Genomic DNA, 20,784 nt, shown 5'->3' with positions numbered 1-20,784 from the left:
TATCTATATCTATCTATCTATATCTATCTATCTATCTATCTATCTATCTATATCTATCTATCTATCATTCATCTATCTATATCTATCTATCTATCATTCATCTATCTCTATCTATCTATCTATCTATCTATCTATCTCTATCTATCTATCTATCATTCATCTATCTATCTATCTATATCTATCTATCTATCTATATCTATCTATCTATCTATATCTATCTATCTATCTATCATTCATCTATCTATCTATCTATCTATCTATCTATCTATCTCTATCTATCTATCTATCTATCTATATCTATCTATCTATCTATCTATCTCTATCTATCTATCTCTATCTATCTATCTCTATCTATCTATCTATCTATCTATCTATCTATCTATCTATCTATCTATCTATCTATCTATCTATTTATCTATCCCGCCCAACTCCTGAGAAACTCAGGGTGGCTCACAACAAAAATGGACATGAATCAGTATAAAAACATTTCAATTTGAAATAATTGCAGCCCTCCATACATTTATGGGCCAACCTCATCTAGTAACACCCCCCCCCAAAGTTAGTGGCCCTAGGTCTGTTGGAAAAGCCAGGTCAATAAGGTCGGGGTGGTGCAGATTTCAGGAGACAGCTGATTCCAGAAAGTTGGGGCAACCACAGAGAAGGCTCTCCCCCTACGGACCCGCCAGCTGACACTGTTTAGTTGATGGGACCCAAAGAAGTCCAACCCTGTGGGATCTTACCGGTCACTAGGAGATATGTAGTAGAAGGTAGTCTTGAAAATACTCTGGTCCTGAGCCATGTTGGGCTTTAATAACCAACACCTTGAATTGTGACCAGAAACAGATAGAAAGCCAGTGCACCTTGTGAAGGATTGATGTAGTCTGGGTGTATCTGAGTGCACCCACAACAGCTCATGCAGCTGCATTCTGGACCAACTGTAGTCTCCAAATACTCTTCAGGAGTAGCCCCATGTAGAGGGCATTTCAATAATCCAGTTGAGGTTGTCACAGAGAAGAGGGGGTCAGTCTATTCTCCAAAGCACCTGAGGGCTGGATAAGAAGGGATGAAAACTTACCAAGGAGAGATCCAACCGAGAACTAAGGAGACATTTTCTAACCATGAGAACAATTAGCAAGTGAAACATCTTGCCTTCAGAAGTTATGTGGACTCCATCACTGGAAGTATTTAAGAAGAGACTTGACAGTCACTTGTGTGGAATGATATTTTGTTTATGTATTTATTTATTTTGTCCAATACACAATGAGGGTTTTAGTGGGTATATATCTATATACACATAGTAAAATACATGATGAAGGTTATAGAGGAGATACTCATAGTAAAATATATCTAAGAAAGAATAGAAAAGAAGATATAGTAATAGAACATATCAATGAAAGAATAGAAGAAGAGATATAGGAATAGAAGAAAGGTATAGGATATATAGGAGAGCAATAGGACAGGGGACGGAAGGCACTCTAGTGCACTTGTACTCGCCCCTTACTGACCTCTTAGAAATCTGGATAGGTCAACCGTAGATAATCTAAGGGTAAAGTGTTGGGGGTTTGGGGATGACACTATGGAGTCCGGTAATGAGTTCCACGCTTCGACAACTCGGTTACTGAAGTCATATTTTTTACAGTCAAGTTTGGAGCGGTTAATATTAAGTTTAAATCTGTTGTGTGCTCTTGTGCTGTTGTGGTTGAAGCTGAAGTAGTCACCGACAGGCAGGACGTTGCAGCATATGATCTTGTGGGCAATACTTAGATCTTGTTTAAGGCATCTTAGTTCTAAACTTTCTAGGCCCAGGATTGAAAGTCTAGTCTCATAGGGTGTTCTGTTTCGAGTGGAGAAGTGAAGGGCTCTTCTGGTGAAGTATCTTTGGACATTTTCAAGGGTGTTAATGTCTGAGATGTGATATGGGCTCCAAACAGATGAGCTGTATTCGAGGATGGGTCTGGCAAAAGCTTTGTAAGCTCTGGTAAGTAGTGTGAGATTGCCAGAGCAGAAGCTACGTAGGATTAGGTTTACAACTCTTGAAGCCTTCTTGGCTATATTGTTGCAGTGGGCTTTGGCACTTAAATCTTTTGTTATTAGTATACCAAGGTCTTTAACCGAGTGGGGATTATGTGTAATAATTTGATTATTCAGTTCGTATTTGGAGTTCAGATTCTTCTTCCCAATCTGTAGGACAGAGCATTTGCTAGTTGAGATTTGGAGTTGCCATATGTGTTAGACCACTCAGAAACAGCGTCAAGGTCTTTTTGGAGAGTCGTTGTGTTATCGGTGGTGTTGAAGAGTTTTACATCGTGGGGTTTCCTGCTTGGGTTGGGCTAGAAGACCTCAAAGGCTCCTTTCCAACTCTCTTATTGTTATACTGATCAGGAAAAGAAGGATGGATGGAGATTAATAAAGAGGAAAAGCCAGAAGTACAACATTCTTAATAAGAACTCTCTGTCTCGCAGCAGGTGGAGTGCTGTACTGCAGGCCACTAAAGCTGACTGCTAGATCTTCAGGTCAGCGGTTCAAATCTCACCACTGGCTCAAGGTTGACTCAGCCTTCCATCCTTCCGAGGTGGGTAAAATGAGGGGCCGGATTGTGGGGGCAATATGCTGGCTCTGTTCAAAAGTGCTATTGCTAACATATTATAAGTCTCCCTGAGTCTAAGGAGAAGGGCGGCATGAAAATCAAACAAATAAACAAATAAAGACTTTATATAGATAATCCTCAATTTATAGTTATTAAGTTGGAAAACTGGTCGTTAAGTGAATCTGGATTTTCCTTTGACTGGTTTGTTTGCTTGTTTGTTCGTTTGTTTATTGATTGGTTGGTTTATTATTCAGGGGTGGGCTGCAGGCAGGAGGGGGTGGAAACACAGTTCCACTGGCGGAAATTTATTTATTATTTATTCAATTTTTATGCCGCCCTTCTCCTTAGACTCAGGGCGGCTTACAACATGTTAGCAATAGCACTTTTTTAACAGAGCCAGCATATTGTCCCCACAATCCAGGTCCTCATTTTACCCACCTCGGAAGGATGGAAGGCTGAGTCAACCTTGGGCCGGTGATGAGATTTGAACCGCTGACCTTCAGATCTACAGTCAGCTTCAATGGCCTGCAGTACAGCACTCTACCTGCTGCGCCACTCCGAAATGGAGCTGCATGCGTAGCTCCAGCTGATCAGTGACTGTCACTTCCTGGATTACCGGTCTCTGCTCAGCTTTTCTTTTCTATTTTTGCCTGCTGCTGCTGTGTCTGCGCTCTTTGCTTTTTTCCTCTTTCCTCCTTCCTGGCCTCGGATAAGGTTCCCTTTCTCCTGCCCGGCTCCCCTCCATCCTCGTGTGATCACCTCCCGCTTGATGTGCAAGCAGAAGGCGTGGGTGGAAGCAGCACTGGCAGCACCTGTTCACCCATGTACCCAGCCTGAGGTGGAGGGGGTGGCGACCCAGGATGGAGAGCGCGGGAAACACAAAGCAAATTGTCACCCCAGTAAGCGACACTGGTAAGGTTGTAAGTCGAGGACTTAACAGTTCACTTGCACGATGATCATTCAAGCCACTCCCACCTGGTCACATGACCATTAAACCACACCCACAAAATAAGCCACACCCACAATGTGGCAATAAAATATTTGGCTGTCCACTACTGGGTTTATTGATTGGACTTCTATGCCACCCCTCTCCAAGGACTTGGGACAGCTTACAACATATAAAAACAGTACGGCATCGTAATCTAATTAATTTAAAAACAGTTAATCCAAAACCCCCAAAATATTAAAATCAGTTCCTACCATTTACACAGTGAACATACATTACATTCGTTTGGCCAGGGGCTAGGGTCTAATGGCCCCAAACCTGGCGGCATAAATGTTGTTGTTGCAAAAAGATTGCAAAAAGTGATCACATGACGCGGGACACTGCAACTGTTATGCTGTTACTCCATTATAATTTATATTGCTAGCCCACATATGATACCTATGAACCACATATGAATATCTCCGGGACCGCCTTCTGCCCCACGAATCCCACCGACCGGTTAGGTCCCACAGAGTCAGCCTTCTCCGGGTCCCGTCCACGAAACAATGTCGTCTGGTGGGACCCAGGGGAAGACCCTTCTCTGTGGTGGCCCCAGCCCTCTGGAATCAACTCCCCCCAGAGATTAGGATTGCCCCCACCCTCCTTGCCTTTCGCAAACTCCTCAAAACCCACTTCTGTCATCAGGCATGAGGAAATTGATTCCCCCGGGCCGTTTCCGCTTTATGTATGGTCTGTATGAGATGTATGATTGTTTTTTATATTAAGGGTTTTAAATTGTTTTTATTTATTGGATTTGTACTGTTTCTTGTTGTGAGCCGCTCCGAGTCTTCGGAGAGGGGCGGCATGTCACGCTGAGATTGCCAGCCAACAGAGACTTTCCTTAGTTAAAGTGTTGCTGTGTTTCTTTATTTGCTCTGATCACACCCCCTCTTACATCACTCCTACAATCCTTATCTTTCTCTGTTTCCTATATATATATCCGCTTGCTTATGTGAGCAAGCACATTCTAATCTAACCTTCTTGTGTGCTTGCAGCCATGTTTTCGTTAGAAGCTGCTTGATAAAGCGCAGCTGGCACAATGAACTTATTTCTGTTTATAAAATAAAGTTTGTTTTCACTATGGTTCCTGCCTGCTGAAGTCCTGCTTTAAAATCCATCCCCAACACGGCATACAAATCTAATAAATAAAACAAACAAACAAACAAACAAACAAATAAATAAATACGCTATATGCTAAATAAACTGCAACTGTCATAAACATGGGTCAAATTGCCAAGCTTCCGAATTTTGTTCCCCTTGCTACAGGGATGGTGCAATGGTTTTATGTGTGGAAAAACAGTAGCAATAGCATTTAGACTTCTATACCGCTCCATAGTGCTTTTACAGCCCTCTCTAAGTGGTTTTACAGAATCAGCATATGGCCCCCCAACAATCTGGCTCCTCCTTTTACCCATTTCGAAAGAATAGAAAGCTGAATCAACTTTGAGCCGGTGGTGAGATTTCATACCGGTAGTTCATATTTTTCAGTGCTGGTGTAACTACGAATTGTCACTAATTGAGCTGTTATAAGTTGAGGATTACCTGTAAAGAGAATTGGAACAGGAATTTCTAGGATTGGGCAGAAATTGGGAGGAGCTGGAGATTTTGAATTTCTAAATAGTTCAGACTGGTTGGTTTGAGCTGTTGAGCATAGAAAATAAAAGTGCAAAAGTGGAGCAGAATAAACATTTTGTGTTCTCTGGGTGGCAAGAGGAGAATTAGGAAGCAAATAGAAGAAATCCCAGTTTGGATTAAAGTCTGTATAAATTTTATTTTTCCAAATGATGTGATGTATTAGAGCAGTGGTTCTCAACCTTTCTAAGACCAGAATATCTTCGGGACCGCCTCCTGCCGCACGAATCCCAGCGACCGGTTAGGTCCCACAGAGTTGGCCTTCTCCGGGTCCCGTCGACTAAACAATGTCGTCTGGCGGGACCCAGGGGAAGAGCCTTCTCTGTGGGGGCCCCGACCCTCTGGAACCAGCTCCCCCCTGAGATTAGGATTGCCCCCACCCTCCCTGCCTTTCGTAAACTCCTTAAGACCCACCTTTGCCGTCAGGCATGGGGGAACTAAAACACCTCCCCCTTGCCCATGTTGTTTTGTTGATTGATTGACTGTGTGCCTGTTTTTTATATATACTGTTTTTTATGAGATTATTAATTTAAATTGGAACTGGATGGGTGGGCATTGGATTTGGTATTGTGTACTGTACTGTTTTTTATTATTGTTGTGAGCCGCCCCGAGTTTGTGGAGAGGGGCGGCATATAAATCCAATAAACCTAAACCTAAACCTAAGTGATCCCTTCATACAGTTTCTCATGTTGTGGTGACCCCCAACCATAAGCCTAGCACCAATTCTCCCAACAGAGCTTTAAGCTGATTGGCAGGAAGGTTGACTGTAAATGTCTGATTGGTCGGATTGTAAAAGTATTTTCCAAGGCACCAGAATAAAAATTTTAATTCCTAACATCATGGGAAATTTGTCTTTTCCCTTGGTCTTATTAGTGGGACTGAAGCAATGGGAAAATTGTTTCCAGCAGTCCTACTAGAAGTAACTCTGCTTAGTCCCAAACACCACAGATCCAACACCATGCCAAGCCCTTCATGGCACTGGACCAGAATATCTCCGAGACCGCCTCCTGCCACACGAATCCCAGCGACCGATTAGGTCCCACAGAGTGGGCCTTCTCCGGGTCCCGTCAACTAAACAATGTCGGTTGGCGGGCCCCAGGGGAAGAGCCTTCTCTGTGGCGGCACCGGCCCTCTGGAACCAACTCCCCCCAGAGATTAGAACTGCCCCTACTCTTCCTGCCTTCCGTAAACTCCTTAAAACCCACCTTGCCATCAGGCATGGGGGAATTGAAACACCTCCCCCGGGCATGTTCAATTTTATACATGGTATGCTTGTGTGTGTGTCTGTTAGTATATGGGGTTCTTTTAAATCTTTAAATATTTTAAAGTTATTTGGATTATTTATGATTTGTTCTATCTTGTTGTGAGCCGCCCCGAGTCTTCGGAGAGGGGCGGCATACAAATCTAAATAATAAATAAAATAAATAAATAAATTTCAATTAACCCCACAGAATTTTATCCAGTCTTTTTCTTCTTTCCTTTTCTATTTCTCTGGAGATACAAGTGGAGCCAATTTTACTCTCCAACTGTCTGAATTCTTTCCAAAGTTACAGCAGTGTTTCTGCAGACTCTACAAATTCAAGATGCGTAGACTTCATGTTCAACGTTCAGAAATGGTGCCCAGAGAAGGACAACCTTGACTTGCACTAATTTGTTTAAGCGGCTGTTACAATGGCGCTGGAAAAAAGTTTTTCACATTTATGACCAATTGTAGCATCCTAATGGTCATGTGATCAAAATTTGGACTCTTGGCAACTAGCAGGTATTTATGATATTTGCAAAGGCCAGGGGTCACGTGATCCATTTTTTGTGACCTTCTGACAAGTAAAGTCAGTGGGGAAACCAGATTCACTTAACAACTGTGTAAACAGCTGCAGTGACTCCCTTAATAGCTATAGCAAGAAAAATTGTAAGATGGGCCAGGATTCAAATAATAACTTTTTTGCTCAGCAATGTCAATTTGTGGCTGTATGTCAATTAGTACCTGCAACTGGCATTATTAATACAACTCCATAATGCTCTAGTCCAGTGGTTCTCAACCTGGGGGTCAGGACCCCTTTGGGGTTCGAACGACCCTTTCACAGAGGTCACCTAAGACCATGGGAAAAGAAAAGTGGGTAAAACTCTTGGTCAGCAGAAGTAATTAAAAAAAACCCCTGTAATGCACTACTCTGGGAAAGAGAGCCAGTAATTTATTTATTTATTTATTTGTTTGTCTGTCTGTCTGTCTGTCTGTCTGTCTGTCTGTCTGTCTGTCTGTCTATCTATTTTGTCCAATACACAATGAATGTTATAGAGGATAATAATAGAGAAGAAATATGAGATATAGGAGAGACTATAGGACAGGGGATGGAAGGCACGCTAGTGCACTTATGTACGCCTCTTACTGACCTCTTAGGAATGTGGAGAGGTCAACCGTGGACAGTCTAAGGGTAAAATGTTGGGGGTTAGGGGATGATACTACAGACTCCAGCAATGAGTTCCACGCTTCAACAACTCGATTACTAAAGTCATATTTTTTACAGTCAAGTTTGGAGCGGTTAATATTAAGCTTGAATCTGTTGTGTGCTCTTGTGTTGTTGTGGTTGAAGCTGAAGTACTCTTTGATAGGCAGGACATAACAATCCCTATGTATTTATATGGTGCAAGGATGTCTGTGCACAGTAAAGGGTACCAATTTTTTTACTACCAGGCATGGCTTATGCAGGACGTCCTGCATTTTCTTTCCACATCTTTCTGTGCAAATTGCGTGCTTGGGGTGGAGCTCCTGTCCGGGCAGTAGCCCACCCCTGTCCGTGCGGAGCGAGGAGGCAAGGATCAATGTTTTTAAAAGCTGCCAGCCCCTTGAAGTAAGAACTGTCCTACAGCAGGAGGTTTCTGCCCACCCTTGACTGCTAAGGCTCCAGAAGATTTGAAAACAGACAAAGAAACAAAAGGGAAGCCCCCCCCCCCATTCACATGCTTGGTGGTCCTGAGCACCGGACCAGAATATCTTCGGGACCGCCTCCTGCCGCACGAATCCCAGCGACCGGTTAGGTCCCACAGAATTGGCCTTCTCCGGGTCCCGTCGACTAAACAGTGTCGTCTGGCGGGACCCAGGGGAAGAGCCTTCTCTGTGGGGGCCCCGACCCTCTGGAACCAGCTCCCCCCTGAGATTAGGATTGCCCCCACCCTCCCTGCCTTTCGTAAACTCCTTAAGACCCACCTTTGCCGTCAGGCATGGGGGAACTAAAACACCTCCCCCTTGCCCATGTTGTTTTGTTGATTGATTGACTGTGTGCCTGTTTTTTATATACAGTATACTGTTTTTTATGAGATTATTAATTTAAATTGGAACTGGATGGGTGGGCATTGGATTTGGTATTGTGTACTGTACTGTTTTTTATTATTGTTGTGAGCCGCCCCGAGTTTGCGGAGAGGGGCGGCATATAAATCCAATAAACCTAACCTAACCTAACCTAACCTGAGGCTTGAAACAATAGCTTGAGAAACAACAGCCTCATGGCTTACCTGTTTCCAGCCTCCCTTCTACCCCTTGCCAACTCTTCCTGTTGCAGAATTGAGCTTCTGTTGTACCAGGTGCTGCAAAAACAACAAATGGGTTTTGCTTCTTGCCAGTTTGAGGGAGCGAAGGTAGAGATATATTTATCATCAAGCAATAATAGAACAGAACACACCTTGTATCCTTCTCTCCTGAATTCTAAAAGTTGCTTCAAACGATATTTCTCCTCTAAAATATTGCCTGATGATTATGTGCCATTATGTTGGTATTGAATCTTAGCAACCATCTAGGGCCCGTGTGAGTGTGTGTGTGTCCAAACTTGACAACTTTAAGACTGGTCGACTTCAACTCCCCAAATTCCCCAGCAACAATGGCTGAGGAATTCTGGGAGTTAAAGTCCACCAGTCTTAAGGTTGCTAAGTTTGAAGAACTCTGCCATTAGCATATGCTGGCTTTTATAAAGTCCCTAAAAACTTCCTTCTTTTATTGGGTATTGGGCTGATTGAATTGGTTGATTTCCATAAGGTGGACTATAATAGAAATCCAAGTTCTGGACATTTATTTTTGCTGTTATTTTCAACAGTTTTGTTTCCTGATATTGTATTGATTGTGTGCTGCCCAGACTCCCAATGGTTCAAGCTTGGCATCCAATTAATTAATTAATTAATTAATTAATTAATTAATTAATTAATCAATATTGAATTATGTATTGACTCATTGGAGGCAGACAATGAATGAAAAATGAATGAATGAATGAATATTATTAAATATATATATTGAATTATAGGAGGCAGCGAAAGAATGGATGGATAGATGGATGGATGGATGGATGGAATATTATTGAATTACAGTATATACTGCTCAGAAAATAAAGGGAACACTTAGACAACAGAATATAACTCCAAGTAAACCAAACATCTGTGAAATCAAACTGTCCACTTAGGAAGCAACACTGATTGACAATCAATTTCACATGCTGTTGTGCATATTCAACTTTGTACAGAACAATGTATTCAATTAGAATATTTCATTCATTCAGATCTAGGATGTGTTATTTGAGTGTTCCCTTTATTTTTTTGAGCAGTATATATTGAATCATAGGAAGCAGCCAAGGAATGAAGAATGAATAAATGAATATTATTCAATTATATATTGAATTATAGGAGGCAGCCAAAGAATGGATGGATGAATGAATGAATGAATGAACGAATATTATTGAATTATATATTGAATCATAGGAGGCAGCCAATGAATGAATGATAAATTTATTATAGACTTCTCAAGTAAGATAAACCTTCAGATTATGTGTCCAACATACGATAATTTGACCCTGATCATTTGTGCTTCAAAGGAGAACTTCAATTCTTCCTGTAAGATAAAGTAGGGATAAATAGGAAGGTCAAAATTCTTCCTTAAAATTAATGATGTATATTACAGCGTTGATTTTGATTTCAAATGTAGTGTGAACTAAGAGGCTACAGTTTCTCAAACCTGATTTGTAGCTTAGAATAAATTATTTGTGTTGATCAGGTATCTTCCAAAATAGATTGCAGAAATGCTTTCATACAGTACATATAGACTTGAAAATGTGCTGATTTGCAAGCTAGTTAATTGTGAACTGGATTGCACAGCAATTCAATACTTTGGCAGGAACCAATTACCCAAGACGGAGGCAGTGGGCTCCATTTCATTGGAGGTCTTGCCCCCAAGGTTAAGTAGCCATCTTTCTGGGATATTTTAATTTGGCTCTTTATACTATCCATATTTTAATGGCTTAAATACCCCTTTTCTAATTCATAAGCACACACTAAGTTACATTACTTAAGTATGGTTTATAGAATCAATAGAAGAGAATATATGTAGGTCAGGGTTAAGAGCCCTTGGCACTCTCTGAGCTTATTTTCTCGTAGACGTTTTATTACCAAACTACGTAACATCATCAGTCCTAGTAAGTGAACAAAGTTTGCTTTCATTTTATATAATTGTGGCTTGCCCTATCAGTGCTGGTGAGATTGGACTTGATGTTTCCTTGATTGGGCTGTTGTTAACTTTTAGTTGCATGGTAGTTGCATGATTGCTTCTTGTTTGTTTCTTGATTGTTGGTCCTAGTGTTAATCTTGGTGTTAAGGGACGAGTACAAGTGCACTAGAGTGCCTTCCGTCCCCTGTCCTATTGCTCTCCTATATCTCCTATACCTCTCTTCTATTCCTATATCTCTTCTTCTATTCTTTCATTGATATGTTCTATTACTATACCTTCTTTTCTATTATTGCTTAGATATATTTTACTATGAGTATCTCCTCTATAACCTTCATCATGTATTTTACTATGTGTATATACCCACTAAAACCCTCATTGTGTATTGGACAAAATAAATAAATAAATTAATTAATTAATCTCTGCTTATCTGTGTTGATTGCAGATGAGAAGGGATTGAAGTCTTTCTGTCTCCTCTTTGGCTTTTTGATTGTCTCTTTTGAATGATAGGTAGATGTTGTTTGTCTCTATGTGCCTACTGATGGCTGTTTTGGTTCAATGTTAGGTTTCTAGGAATCCTCTAATAATTTTGGACTTGGCTTTGTCTAATCAAATAACAGAGTTGGAAGGGTCTTTAGAGATTTTCTAGTCCAACTCCTTGCTCAAGCAGGAGACCCTATAACTTTTCAGACAAAGTCTCTTCTTAAAGGCCTCCTGAAGGAGCGCCCACAACTTCAGGGGGCAAACTCTTCCACTGAATATTTGTTCTCACAGTTAAGAAATTTCTCCTTAAATTCTAAGTTGCTTCTCTCCTTGATTAATTTGCATCTATTGTTTCTTGTTTTCCTTCAGGCACTTTGGAAAAGAGGCCCAGGAGGAGATCAGTCATCTGTATCACCCCTGGATTCTGAACAAGAATTAATTACACATCCACGCATGTGTAGAGTGATGCATAGGAGACAACAACTGAAGGATTATTACAAGAGAAAATGAGGCCACCTGTAGTTGGGTGGGGCTGCTGTAATTAGTGCTACAGATAAAAGTGCAGCCTGGTGTTTTAGCCTCATAGCAGTTTATCTGATTCATTGTTTCGTCAAGATCGTGTTTTTTGCTGTTCAGGATTGTGTGTGTGGACTCTGGACTTTAGAATTGGACTCAATTTCCCAGTTATTGGGTGAGCAATTGGACTGCATTTAACCTGTGCTTTGTGTGTACCAGAAAATCCCTTTGACATTTAAAAAGAGAGCTGTTTCTGTTTTTCTGTTTATAAAAACTTTTGGGTTTTCCTTTTATCGTGTGGTGTGTTTCTTCCTGGACTAATTATCCTGTAATTAGGGGCGGTTGAGACACACCGGCAGAACAGAACTGCAGAAAAAGCAGTTGCTACCAACCTGCCTTCCACTGAGGACCTGTATACTGCATAAGTCAAAAAGAGGGCAGTGAAAATATTTACTGACCCCTCACATCCTGGACATAAACTGTTTCAACTCCTACCCTCAAAACGTTGCTACAGAGCACTGCACACCAAGACAACTAGGCACAAGAACAGTTTTTTCCTGAACACCATCACTCTGCTAAACAATTCCATCAATACTGTCAAACTATTTACTAAGTCTGCACTACTATTAATCTCATTGTTCCCATCACCCATCTCCTCCCACAAATGACTGTATGACTGTAACTTTGTGGCTTGTTGTATCCTTACGATTTATATCGACTGGTTACTATTATGATTTGATTGCTTATTTGTACCCGGACTCTCATTAAGTGTTGTACCTTATAATTCTTGACAAATCTATATTTTCTTTTATGTACACTGAGAGCATAGGCACCAAAGACAAATTCCTTGTGTGTCCAATCACACTTGGCCAATAAAAAAAAAATTCTGCATCATTCCTTAACCTGCTTTTTACCCTATAGGAGCCATCCTGAAGAAGTATATTGGGGTAATGATTAACACTCAGGTAAACTAGTGCAGCTTGAGCCTACCTGGTATGATGTCACAGGAGGTGCACTTTCTATCAGATACCCATATTTAGAATGTAACATAGATTTATTTATTTATTATTTATTTATTAGATTTGTATGCCGCCCCTCTCCACAGACTCAGGGCGGCTAACAACAACAATAAAACAACATGAAACAAATCTAATATTAAAAATGACTAAAAACCCTTATTAAAACCAAACATACATACAAACATACCATGCATAAATTGTATAGGCCTGAGAGGGGGAAGGAATATCTCAGTTCCCCCCATGCCTGACGACAAAGGTGGATTTTAAGGAGTTTACGAAAGGCAAGGAGGATGGGGGCAATTCTAATCTCTGGGGGGAGCTGGTTCCAGAGGGTTGGGGCCACCACAGAGAAGGCTCTTCCCCTGGGTCCCGCCAACCGACATTGTTTGGTCGACGGGACCAGGAGAAGGCCAACTCTGTGGGACCTAATCGGTCGCTGGGATTCGTGTGGAAGTAGGCAGTCCCGGAGATATTCTGGTCCGATGCCATGAAGGGCTTTATAGGTCATAACCAACACTTTGAATTGTGACCAGAAACTGATCGGCAACCAATGCAGACTGCGGAGTGTTGGTGTAACATGGGCATACCTAGGGAAGATTACCAAGATTATACAGTCTCACTAACAAACTTCAGCTTCAACCGCAACAACACAAAAGATTCAGACTTAATATTAACCGCTCCAAACTTGACTGTAAAAAACATGACTTTAGTTATCAAATTGTTGAAGTGTGGAACTCATTACCAGACTCTGTAGTGTCATCCCCTAACCCCCAACATTTTACCCTGAGACTTTCCACGGTTGACCTCTCCAGATTCCTAAGAGGTCAGAAAGGGGCGTGCATAAGTGCACCAGCCTGCCTTCTGTCCCCTGTCCTATTGTCTTTCCTATACTCATATAAATTTTCTTCTATTCCTATGGCTTTTCTTCTATTCTTTCATTGATATATTTTATTCCTATATCTTCTCTTCTATTCTTTCATTGATATATTTTATTCCTTTATCTTCTCTTCTATTCTTTCATTGATATATTTTATTCCTGTATCTTCTCTTCTATTCTTTCATTGATATATTTTATTCCTATATCTTCTCTTCTATTCTTTCATTGATATATTTTATTCCTGTATCTTCTCTTCTATTCTTTCATTGATATATTTTATTCCTGTATCTTCTCTTCTATTCTTTCATTGATATATTTTATTCCTGTATCTTCTCTTCTATTCTTTCATTGATATATTTTATTCCTGTATCTTCTCTTCTATTCTTTCATTGATATATTTTATTCCTTTATCTTCTCTTCTATTCTTTCATTGATATATTTTATTCCTATATCTTCTCTTCTATTCTTTCATTGATATATTTTATTCCTGTATCTTCTCTTTTATTCTTTCATTGATATATTTTATTCCTGTATCTTCTCTTCTATTCTTTCATTGATATATTTTATTCCTATATCTTCTCTTCTATTCTTTCATTGATATATTTTATTCCTATATCTTCTCTTCTATTCTTTCATTGATATATTTTATTCCTATATCTTCTCTTCTATTCTTTCATTGATATATTTTATTCCTATATCTTCTCTTCTATTCTTTCATTGATATATTTTATTCCTGTATCTTCTCTTCTATTCTTTCATTGATATATTTTATTCCTATATCTTCTCTTCTATTCTTTCATTGATATATTTTATTCCTGTATCTTCTCTTCTATTCTTTTATTGATATATTTTATTCCTGTATCTTCTCTTCTATTCTTTCATTGATATATTTTATTCCTTTATCTTCTCTTCTATTCTTTCATTGATATATTTTATTCCTGTATCTTCTCTTCTATTCTTTCATTGATATATTTTATTCCTTTATCTTCTCTTCTATTCTTTCATTGATATATTTTATTCCTATATCTTCTCTTCTATTCTTTCATTGATATATTTTATTCCTATATCTTCTCTTCTATTCTTTCATTGATATATTTTATTCCTATATCTTCTCTTCTATTCTTTCATTGATATATTTTATTCCTATATCTTCTCTTCTATTCTTTCATTGATATATTTTATTCCTATATCTTCTCTTCTATTCTTTCATTGATATATTTTATTCCTGTATCTTCTCTTCTATTCTTTCATTGATATATTTTATTCCTATATCTTCTCTTCTATTCTTTCATTGATATATTTTATTCCTGTATCTTCTCTTCTATTCTTTCATTGATATATTTTATTCCTGTATCTTCTCTTCTATTCTTTCATTGATATATTTTATTCCTGTATCTTCTCTTCTATTCTTTCATTGATATATTTTATTCCTGTATCTTCTCTTCTATTCTTTCATTGATATATTTTATTCCTGTATCTTCTCTTCTATTCTTTCATTGATATATTTTATTCCTATATCTTCTCTTCTATTCTTTCATTGATATATTTTATTCCTGTATCTTCTCTTCTATTCTTTCATTGATATATTTTATTCCTATATCTTCTCTTCTATTCTTTCATTGATATATTTTATTCCTGTATCTTCTCTTCTATTCTTTCATTGATATATTTTATTCCTGTATCTTCTCTTCTATTCTTTCATTGATATATTTTATTCCTGTATCTTCTCTTCTATTCTTTCATTGATATATTTTATTCCTGTATCTTCTCTTCTATTCTTTCATTGATATATTTTATTCCTGTATCTTCTCTTCTATTCTTTCATTGATATATTTTATTCCTGTATCTTCTCTTCTATTCTTTCATTGATATATTTTATTCCTTTATCTTCTCTTCTATTCTTTCATTGATATATTTTATTCCTGTATCTTCTCTTCTATTCTTTCATTGGTATATTTTATTCCTGTATCTTCTCTTCTATTCTTTCATTGATATATTTTATTCCTGTATCTTCTCTTCTATTCTTTCATTGATATATTTTATTCCTGTATCTTCTCTTCTATTCTTTCATTGATATATTTTATTCCTGTATCTTCTCTTCTATTCTTTCATTGATATATTTTATTCCTGTATCTTCTCTTCTATTCTTTCATTGATATATTTTATTCCTGTATCTTCTCTTCTATTCTTTCATTGATATATTTTATTCCTGTATCTTCTCTTCTATTCTTTCATTGATATATTTTATTCCTGTATCTTCTCTTCTATTCTTTCATTGATATATTTTATTCCTGTATCTTCTCTTCTATTCTTTCATTGATATATTTTATTCCTGTATCTTCTCTTCTATTCTTTCATTGATATATTTTATTCCTGTATCTTCTCTTCTATTCTTTCATTGATATATTTTATTCCTGTATCTTCTCTTCTATTCTTTCATTGATATATTTTATTCCTGTATCTTCTCTTCTATTCTTTCATTGATATATTTTATTCCTGTATCTTCTCTTCTATTCTTTCATTGATATATTTTATTCCTGTATCTTCTCTTCTATTCTTTCATTGATATATTTTATTCCTGTATCTTCTCTTCTATTCTTTCATTGATATATTTTATTCCTGTATCTTCTCTTCTATTCTTTCATTGATATATTTTATTCCTATATCTTCTCTTCTATTCTTTCATTGATATATTTTATTCCTGTATCTTCTCTTCTATTCTTTCATTGATATATTTTATTCCTGTATCTTCTCTTCTATTCTTTCATTGATATATTTTATTCCTGTATCTTCTCTTCTATTCTTTCATTGATATATTTTATTCCTGTATCTTCTCTTCTATTCTTTCATTGATATATTTTATTCCTTTATCTTCTCTTCTATTCTTTCATTGATATATTTTATTCCTGTATCTTCTCTTCTATTCTTTCATTGATATATTTTATTCCTGTATCTTCTCTTCTATTCTTTCATTGATATATTTTATTCCTATATCTTCTCTTCTATTCTTTCATTGATATATTTTATTCCTATATCTTTTCTTCTATTCTTTCATTGATATATTTTATTCCTATATCTTTTCTTCTATTCTTTCTTTGATATATTTTATTCCTATATCTTCTCTTCTATTCTTTCATTGATATATTTTATTCCTGTATCTTCTCTTCTATTCTTTCATTGATATATTTTATTCCTATATCTTTTCTTCTATTCTTTCATTGATATATTTTATTCCTATATCTTCTCTTCTATTCTTTCTTTGATATATTTTATTCCTGTATCTTCTCTTCTATTCTTTCATTGATATATTTTATTCCTGTATCTTCTCTTCTATTCTTTCATTGATATATTTTATTCCTGTATCTTCTCTTCTATTCTTTCATTGATATATTTTATTCCTGTATCTTCTCTTCTATTCTTTCATTGATATATTTTATTCCTGTATCTTCTCTTCTATTCTTTCATTGATATATTTTATTCCTATATCTTCTCTTCTATTCTTTCATTGATATATTTTATTCCTGTATCTTCTCTTCTATTCTTTCATTGATATATTTTATTCCTATATCTTCTCTTCTATTCTTTCATTGATATATTTTATTCCTATATCTTCTCTTCTCTTCTTTCATTGATATATTTTATTCCTGTATCTTCTCTTCTATTCTTTCATTGATATATTTTATTCCTGTATCTTCTCTTCTATTCTTTCATTGGTATATTTTACTACGAGTATATCCTCTGTAACCTTCATTGCGTTTTGGACAAAATAAATAAATAAATAAAATTAAATAACCCCCCAAAAACCTTGGAAGACTCTGCGTATTAAAAGGCCTTAGGCAGAAAAGCTAAAGAAGTTGAAAACACGGGTAGATTTTCATCAGTTCTTCCTTGTATGAGAAAAGGAGGCAAGATCCTGGAAATTATCAATTGCACAGATGGGATCACCACACAAATTTTGGCTTCTAGAACAATGACCTAATTTACCATCCTGAAGGGAAGGAAGGGATGGGGCAGTGGCTTGCCAATCTCATCAGGAGGGCAGGATGAAATTAGAAGTGGGGAAGGTGATAAAGGACCAGAACTTAATATGTAGCCGAGGGCATTGAGGTATGAAGAGCAAAGAGAGAAGGGGAGAAACAAAAGAAAAGAAACTGGAAACCAGCACAAAGACTTAAAAGTTTCCCAAGACACGACAACAAAGACAGAAGGATATGTAGGACAGGGGACTAGAATAAAGTGACCAGATTTTAAGATTGGAAAGAGGGACACCATTGGGGAAGGGGGGCTAAAAAAAATTCGCAAAAAAAAAAAAATCTTTTTCTCTCCCTCCCTCTTTCTTACTCTCTTCATCCCTTCCTCTCTCTTTTTTTCTCTCTATTTCTCTCTCTTCCTTCCTCCTTGTCACTTTCTTTCTCCCTCCCTCCTTCACTCCCTCTCGGTCTCTTTATCTCTCTCTTCCTTCCTCTTCTTTTTTCTCTCCGTCTTCCTTCCTCCCTTTCTTTCTCTCCCCCTCTCTTTCTCTCCCTCTTGCTCTCTCTCTCTCACTTTCTCTCTCTCTTGCTTCCTCACCTTTTTTCTCTCTCCTCCTTCCTCCCTTTCTCTCCTCTCTCCTCCCCCTCTCTCTCTTGCTCTCTCTCTGTCTCACGCTCTCCTTTGCTCTCTCTCTCTCTCTTGCTATCTCTCCCTTGCTATTTCTCTCTTTTTCTCTCTCTTGCTATCTCTTTCTCTCTTTCTTTCTCTCTCTCTCTTCCCCCCTTTCTCTTTTTCTCCCCCCTCTCTCTCTTGCTCTCTCTCACACACTTCCTCTCTCTTGCTTCCCCTCCTTTTCTCTCTTTCTTCCTCCCTCCCTTTCTCTCTCTCTCCCCGCACACTCTCTTTCTCTCTCTCTTCCTTCCTCACCTTTTTTCTCTCTCCCCCTTCCTTCCTTTCTCTCGTCTCTCCCCCCTCTTGTTCTCTCTCTGTGTCACGCTCTCCTTTGCTCTCTCTCTCTTGCTCTCTCTCTCTTGCTATCTCTCTCTTTTCTCTCTCCCTTACTATCTCTCTCTCTTCCTCCCCCCTTTCTCTTTCTCTGTCCCCCCCTCTTTCTCTCTCTCTTACTCTCTCTCTCAATGTCTCTCTCTCTTTATTATTATTATTATTATTTATAAGCTCCAGGACAGAGGCACCGATGGCAGCGGCTGGACATGTTACTGGACGCCATACATGCTGGCGCTGCACTGGGCATGGGTGCGGGGCTGGCACTGGCCCGCTGGCTGGGCCGTGGCGAAGGTGCCAGCCCCGAGCCCATGCCCAGCACAGTGCCAGCATGTACGGCATCCAGCAACACATTCACAAATTCTTGCTCTTCCTTGCTGACATCATTTGTCAGAAGATGGAAGAAAGAACAAGATGATCCTCTATTCTGGACGTAATTCTCATCAAACTGTGTTGAAGAAGTAAGAAAGTGCCTACTGAATAGTTGTTCGTTTGTTTATTATTTATTTATATGCTGCCCACTTCGAAATGGGACAGCAGACATTCGTTATATACAAATCTGCAATATCTAGAGGAAGAATTTTTTTAAAAAAATCTGGATTTGAGAATTGTTGATTTGGTAAACTACAAGGAAAGGCAGGTTGGACTGAACTGCTGAAAGAGAAAAGTATCCGAGAAAGATTGGAAATTCTACAAAACAAGATTTCATTATCGATTACCACGAACAAGATAATAGATACCTTGTTAAAACATAAATCACACATACAGGAATCCCCAAAAGACAAAATGGAAGGAGTCTTCAAGGCCATGATAAATACATGCAGAGCTCTCTAAATGTGGAAAACAACATGTACAGAAAATGCAAGGGAGAGAACATAAAGAAGCAACATAAAGTAGGTTCTAGCAACTGTAGGAATTCTGTCAAAAACATTATAATGAAATAAAACATAAATAAACATAGAAACATAGAAGATTGATGGCAGAAAAAGACCTCATGGTCCATTTAATCTGCCCTTATACTATTTCCTGTATTTTATCCTAGGGTGGATATATGTTTATCCCAGGCATGTTTAAATTCAGTTCCTGTGGATTTACCAACTACGTCTGCTTGGAGTTTGTTCCAAGCATCTACTACTTTTGAAGTCAAATAATATTTTCTCACGTTGCTTCTGATCTTTCCCCCAACTAACCTCAGATTGTGTCCCCTTGTTCTTGTGTTCACTTTCCTATTAAAAACTTCTCTCCTGAACCTTATTTAACCCTTTCATATATTTAAATGTTTAATAAACCAGTGGAACAGCTTGCCTGGGGAGCAGTGATGGGCCACTCAACTTACCTGCTACCGGAGCTCCCTTGGAAGCTGTTGTGGCCATGTGTGCCATCATTGTTACATGAAACTCTAAATTGAAGGCTTCACTATCTTCTCTTAAGAAGAGAGTCCGTCTTTTATCTTTAGAAGCAGATTATAAATGCACCGGAGTATAAGACGCACCTTAGTTTTGGGGGAGGAATATAGGGGGGGGGATCTACCTACCAGGTATTCATCTGTCTAGCATCCTTAGTCTGTTCAGCTTCAGCACATTATTTTTATCCTCTGGCTGGGGATGGAAAAAATATTCTTTGGAGAGAGTAGGAATGAAAACAAGCCAGCAAAGACTTTGAGTAGGAATGAAAAAAAAATCCAGCAAGCTGGGAAGATCGTTAGCACCTTGTTAGGGCTGAAAAACCTTTTTTGGGAGAGAGTAGCAATGAAAACAAACCTGTGGGAAGATAGTTAGCACCTCGTTGGGGCTGAAAAAAACCTTTTTCAGAGGGTGTATCAATGAAAACAAGCCTATTGGAAGGTAGTTATCACCTCGTTTGGGCTGAAAAAAACTTTTTCGGAGGGAGTAGCAATGAAAACAAGCCTATTTGAAGATACTTAGCACCTTGTTTGGGCTGAAAAAACCTTTTTCGGAGGAAGTAACAATGAAAACAAGCCTATGGGAAGGTATTTAGCACCTTGTTAGGGCTGAAAAAATCTTTTTTAGAAGGAGTAGCAATGAAAACAAGTCTATGGGAAGATAGTTAGCACCTCGTTTGAGCTGAAAAAACCTTTTTCGGAGGGAGTAGCAATGAAAGCCTATGGGAAGGTAGTTAGCACCTTGTTAGGGCTGAAAAAACCTTTTTTGGAGGGAGTAACAATGAAAACAAGCCTATGGGAAGGTAGTTAGCACCTCGTTAGGGCTGAAA

Source organism: Erythrolamprus reginae, chromosome Z (assembly GCF_031021105.1).
Source record: "Erythrolamprus reginae isolate rEryReg1 chromosome Z, rEryReg1.hap1, whole genome shotgun sequence".
Lineage (NCBI taxonomy): Eukaryota > Metazoa > Chordata > Lepidosauria > Squamata > Dipsadidae > Erythrolamprus > Erythrolamprus reginae.
This window is presented reverse-complemented; position numbering follows the sequence as displayed.